The sequence below is a fragment of the Suncus etruscus genome, chromosome 4 (genome assembly GCF_024139225.1).
Source record: "Suncus etruscus isolate mSunEtr1 chromosome 4, mSunEtr1.pri.cur, whole genome shotgun sequence".
Classification (NCBI taxonomy): domain Eukaryota; kingdom Metazoa; phylum Chordata; class Mammalia; order Eulipotyphla; family Soricidae; genus Suncus; species Suncus etruscus.
The window spans coordinates 57,118,866-57,124,663 of record NC_064851.1 but is presented as its reverse complement, the minus strand read 5'-3'; the positions used below and the strand labels follow the sequence as shown (position 1 = coordinate 57,124,663).

At 37.6% G+C, this 5,798-nt stretch overlaps 2 non-coding genes across 2 annotated transcripts; one reads left to right on the top strand and one right to left on the bottom strand.

The window, feature by feature from the left end:
• The first annotated feature begins 2,439 nt into the window (after window positions 1–2,439).
• On the top strand, window positions 2,440–2,543 carry LOC126008064 (small nucleolar RNA U13). The gene has a single exon (XR_007495483.1). It is a non-coding gene; the product is annotated as a small nucleolar RNA U13 (small nucleolar RNA).
• A 2,730-nt stretch (window positions 2,544–5,273) lies between these two features.
• Window positions 5,274–5,380, bottom strand: LOC126008339 (U6 spliceosomal RNA). The gene has a single exon (XR_007495674.1). It is a non-coding gene; the product is annotated as a U6 spliceosomal RNA (small nuclear RNA).
• Window positions 5,381–5,798: the final 418 nt, after the last annotated feature.

Here is a 5,798-nt window from a genome sequence, read left to right as displayed (position 1 = left end):
CAATTCCCTACCGTCTGTGCTATTGCTCCAGCCTGATATGCAAAATTATTAGAGCTTTTTCTCATTTCTTTTAACAAATTCTACTGACAGTCACTTGAATGTTCTTGTTTCTGGAGTATTATTGAAATTTAATAAGGATTATTGAGCAGTGTGCAATTGTATGTCTAAAATTCAATTACAAATAACTGTAAATCAATGTTTTAATAAAATAACAATTTTAAAAAAGGTTCAAATTTTATTTAAGGTTTGAAATTTGTAACTCAGATATATTTTTCTCTAAACTTCAGTCAGTTAGAATATGTTTAAAATGTAAAGTTAATAGCTTTTATATTGCAGAGTGGTGCGATCACACACTGACATTGATTTTGTTTTGTTTCTTTGCTGATTAGGTTTGGGCCACACTCAGTAGTGCTTTGGGGCAATTTCTGGCTCTTTGTTCAAGAGTGACCCTTGCCATTGCTTGGGAGCACATAAATAGTGGTTGGGATTCTGTCTATGTTGGCAGGATGCAAAGCAAACACTTTACCACTATACTCAAGCCCATACACACTGAAATTAAAGATTAGAAGGACTTGGATTAATCAGAAGTTACAAATTGAGGTATGTTATTCAAACTAAGTTTTTAGTGTGTTTTATTAAAAAATGGAAATTATAAAGCCCATTTCCTGAGCTTACCTCAAAAATTAACTAAGGTAATTTCTTACTAAATCCCAATAATGTTAGTAGTATTTTTATATAACTAAAAATTTCCAGAAAATAGAAAATATTGATGTTATTATTATATGACAGGTACTGTCAATATTTGCAAATATATGAATAGATAACATAAAACAAATTAATTAATTTAATTTTAATTTTTAATATTTTGTGACTGACATAAAGAAAGGTTAAAAATATAACATGTCAAACTATTATGCTGAGTGAAATAAGGCAGAAGAAGAGAGAAAGTTATAGAATAGTCTCATTCATTTATGGGATTTAAGAAAAATAAAAGACATTATTGTAATAATACACAGAGACAATAGAAATGAGGGCTAGGAGGACTGGCCCATAATATGAAGCTTATCACAGAGTGGTGAATGCAATTAGAGAAATAACCACACTAACAGCTATCACGACTATGGTAGTGAGTGAGAGAAATAGAATGCCTGTCTCGAATATAGGTGGGTGGTGGAGGAGGAGGGAAATTAAGGCATTGGTGGTGAAAATATTGCATTGGTGAAGAGGGGTGTCCTTTTCTATAATTGAAACCTAACTACAAACATTTGTAATCATGGTGCTTAAATAAAGATAGTAATTTTAAAAAAGAATAATTGATTATATACTAAATAGAGAAAATGAATTATTTTTAAAAACAATGCCTTCACACTTCGCCTCTTCTCTGATTATATCTGTCAAATAAATGGCACCTGTGCATATTTTCTTAAAAATTTGAATTAAAGGGGCCTGAGAGATAGCACAGCAGTAGGATATCTGCCTTGTACACAGTCGATCCAGGACGAACGGCGGTTCAAATCCCAGCATCCCATATGATACCCCGTGCCTGCCAGGAGTGATTTTTTTTTTTGGGGGGGGGGGAGGCCAGGAGTGATTTCTGAGAGCAGAGCCAGGAGTAACCCCTGTGCACCGCTGGGTGTGAGCCTCCCAAAAATATTGGGATAAAAATAAAAGTCAGGCTGGAAATAAAAAAAAATGTCCCTGGAAAGGAAAACTGAAGAATACAGAGTGCCAAATAATTCTAATATATTGGAATCTATATCAATATATATTAATATATATTGACTTTTGGATTTGCTGACATTTCAAAAACTGTCTTGTCAAAAATGTCAAAATTATTTTAAAATACATTTAAATGACTCTTTCCTTCCTGGAAGCCTGGAATTTCTGCCAGCATGGGGTTTGGCAGGCCTCTGCTATGCCAAAGGTCTTTTTAACCAGGTCTAGGAGGGGTGCAGGACTTGAGTCACCACAACACCCTTCTACCTCCTTCCTCCGGAACTCCAGGGCTTCCCCTGGGTCACATGCGGGCAAGTCAGCAAGGTGGGTCCTGACAGGAACTTAAAGGTTACCCTAGGCTTTCCCCATTTCCCACAGGGGTCCAGAAGGAGGGTTTGGGTGGGACTTTGAACTTCCAGCCTCCCAGTTCTTGAAGGATCTCTTTCCTTCCTGGAAGCCGGGAGTTTCTGCCAGCATGGGGAATGGCAGCACAAGAGGTTCCGGCTTCAGGAAGTCCCAGGCAAGTTTCCTTACTAACCCTGTCCATTGTGAAACAGTGCGGTGTGGAACATATAGACAAATATTTGGATATCATTGTGTTTAATCTGTTTGTCATATTCAGAAGGCCGCCCAGAAGCTCATTATATTCCTTTACTCCTTCACTCCCACCTCCTATTACCCCACATTTAACCATTTTTTTGTACTAAAGATTTTTGTTTTGGGATCCTTTTCCGGTTCATAAGCATGGTGATCGGGTTTTCACACGCCTGTGTGATATGTGCCTCTCTTTAATCTTGTTACGACATTGGCACATGACCCTTCTGATATGCTAAGAAAAAAAAAGATTTTTGTTTTGGTCAAGGTAGATTGCATATCTTTCACAGTAATGTTTTGTTGGGAGTCTGAAGCTTCAGTAGGCAACACAGGGACGACATGGCTCCTTGTGGTAGACCTTTTGGCCAAGCTTAAGGGAAGATGCATTCTCGGGTGCCCCCCACAGCCTTCTCTCTCCTTCCTCCTGGTCCCCAGGGTTACCCCTGGCTGTCTGCTCAGGGTCCTAGCAAGTGGGTTCCATCGAGGAGCAGTTTAAAGGAGACCCTGGGCTTCCCCGTTCCTGCAGGGGGCAGGGAGGGGACTGGTGAACTTCCAGCTTCCAGCAATTAGGAAGCTAACGCCTCTTGGGGAGTCTGAAGCTTCAGTAGGCAACACGGGGACAACATGGCTCCCTGTGCTCTTCGCTTGGCCAAATCACAGACCAAAGAGGTGTCTCGGAAAAGACACCCTCCCTCTTGACTATTTCTAAAACATAAAAGGGACATGTGTATCTCCTTTGTATATCTCAGATGTATTCCCTTAACATCTATAACTCTTTTCGAATATCCTCATATAGTGACAATTTTGCCCACTGGTTTTTTTTTTTTTATTTGATTGTTTGTTTGCTTTTCCACCTTTGAGATCTGTTTTACAAGCAATACTGGTAGAAGAGTATCTCTGTATACTCTTCTATTTATGTTTGAACCAAGTTTTGGGGAATGTTGGACTTTATTTGTTGGCCCCCGGATGCACCAACAATATCTTGTGGCATTCTCTATTGCATAGGCACATTAAAATAGGAAAATAATACATATGCAAACAAGCTATTATCTAATAGAGATGGGAACACAAATTTGGTAATGCAATTAGGCCTTATATCCTGAACATTGGCATAATGATTTGGCTTAGGCCTCAGAAGAATGGGCATTGCCCATACACCCCTGAACAATGGATACCATCTATGGAAACAACCACAATTGTCTATGACATTACCAGGATCCAAACCTCTACCAGAGAAGACCTACCACTGCTCTGACATTGACTTACTCCAAAGAGTGCTCTCAACACCCAGACGACTCAGCAACAGCCTGCTTGCAGGGCAGATCGCTCCGCATCTAATGGTGTGCTGCAACTAGAGGATGCTCCACATCAGCCTGACTTCAATGAAAGAAATGCATAGATTCCAGAATCTTTAAATATAGGAACCTGATACCAACAACAACTAAATTGTGAAAAAATTTCACATGGAGAATGACTCTGGTTGGACAGACTGGTATGCCTGGAGCCCAGAGTTGGTCTTATGCCAATAAACTTCAGGGGTGAGGCCTTCTTGTAATCAGGCCAAGGATTTTTTTTTCATTTTCCCCATATTTTTCTGGGCCTATGCAAACAATGGCGATTGCCACGGTCACATCTTTCTTTCTTTCTTTCTTTCTTTCTTTCTTTCTTTCTTTCTTTCTTTCTTTCTTTCTTTCTTTCTTTCTTTCTTTCTTTCTTTCTTTCTTTCTTTCTTTCTTTCTTTCTTTCTTTCTTTCTTTCTTTCTTTCTTTCTTTCTTTCTTTCTTTCTTTCTTTCTTTCTTTCTTTCTTTCTTTCTTTCTTTTCTTTCTTTCTTTCTTTCTTTCTTTCTTTCTTTCTTTCTTTCTTTCTTTCTTTCTTTCTTTCTTTCTTTCTTTCTTTCTTTCTTTCTTTCTTTCTTTCTTTCTTTCTTTCTTTCTTTCTTTCTTTCTTTCTTTCTTTCTTTATTTTTGGTTTTTGGGTCACACCCGGCATTGCTCAGGGGTTACTCCTGGCTGTCTGCTCAGAAATAGCTCCTGGCAGGCACGGGGGACCATATGGGACACTGGGATTTGAACCAACCACCTTGGTCCTGGATCAGCTCCTTGAAAGGCAAACGCACTTGTGCTATCTCTTCGGGCCCACATCTTTACTATTTTTTTTTAACTCTTATTCTTTAAGAAAAAAAAAATTGCTGAACTTAAAAACAAATAACTTGTAGTAGAATGCCTGTCTTGAATACAGGCAGGGGATGGGAAGGGGGGAGGGTGCATTGGGAGGGGGGAATGTTACTCTGGTGAAAGGGGGTGTTCTGTTGGTGACTGTAACTATAATCATGTTACTTAAATAGAAAATATCTTTAAAATACATTTAAATGATTACATAATGTAAGTTAAGGACAAAAATAATTGAGCTGATATATAGATCAACAAATGAGTCATAGATATAAACATCTTTATTTATAAACTGTACATAAAGTCCATAAGATAACTAATTGCCAAAAATAAACTATTACATGTTAACAGGCATAGAAAAATCTAAGTCGCTAAGAGCACAATAAAATAAAATAATTATATCTAGATTTTCATCTTTTTGTATACTTTATATTTCAAAATTCAAAATTTAATTTAATGATGATGAAGAGGTAATAAAATGTACATGCATATACTCTTGAGTATAAATATTATTTATGATATTTATAAATTATATATTATATAACATATTATATATTTTTAAATTAATAAATATAAAATTTTTTGTTTATAAAATATCAAATTTGACTTCTCTTTTTTTTTATTCTCTTTGACTAAATTCCTAAATACCAAAGAAATTATAAAGCACGGATATAAAATTACAAAATTATATATAACATGGAAAATAATAAAAAATGGTTTGTGATTTGAGATACTGTGATTTAATAATTATGTTAGGAGACATTTTAAATGTTTTTAATTTTTTTTCTTTTTTTTAAATATGGAACGCTTCACGAATTTGCGTGTCATCCTTGCGCAGGGGGCATGCTAATCTTCTCTGTATCGTTCCAATTTTAGTATATGTGCTGCCGAAGCGAGCACAATGTTTTTGATTTTTATGTTTACAAGAGAAAACACATATAACATTGCTAAAATAGAAATAAATTTAATGGAGCCAGACAGATAGGCTAGCAGGCAGGTCAGTTGTCTTGCACCCAGCCAACCAGGTTTTCGATCCCTGGCACCCACTAGGATCCTCTGAACACCACGAGCAGTGATCATTTAGCACAGAGCCAGGAGTAATCCCTGAGCACAGCTGAGTCCAGGGATGCAACACCCCCCAAAAAGAAACAAACTTGACACTGCGGTAATGCCACCGATCCCTCGGAGAAGCCGGAGGGAGGCCCATGGATAGTTCTCAGTTCTCTTTTCTTTGTGAAGGGCAGGGCTCCCTGGAATGGGCTTGCCCCGAGAGAGGGGCCCAGGCCTTGGGAAGCATCATGATTCTGGCAGTGAGTTC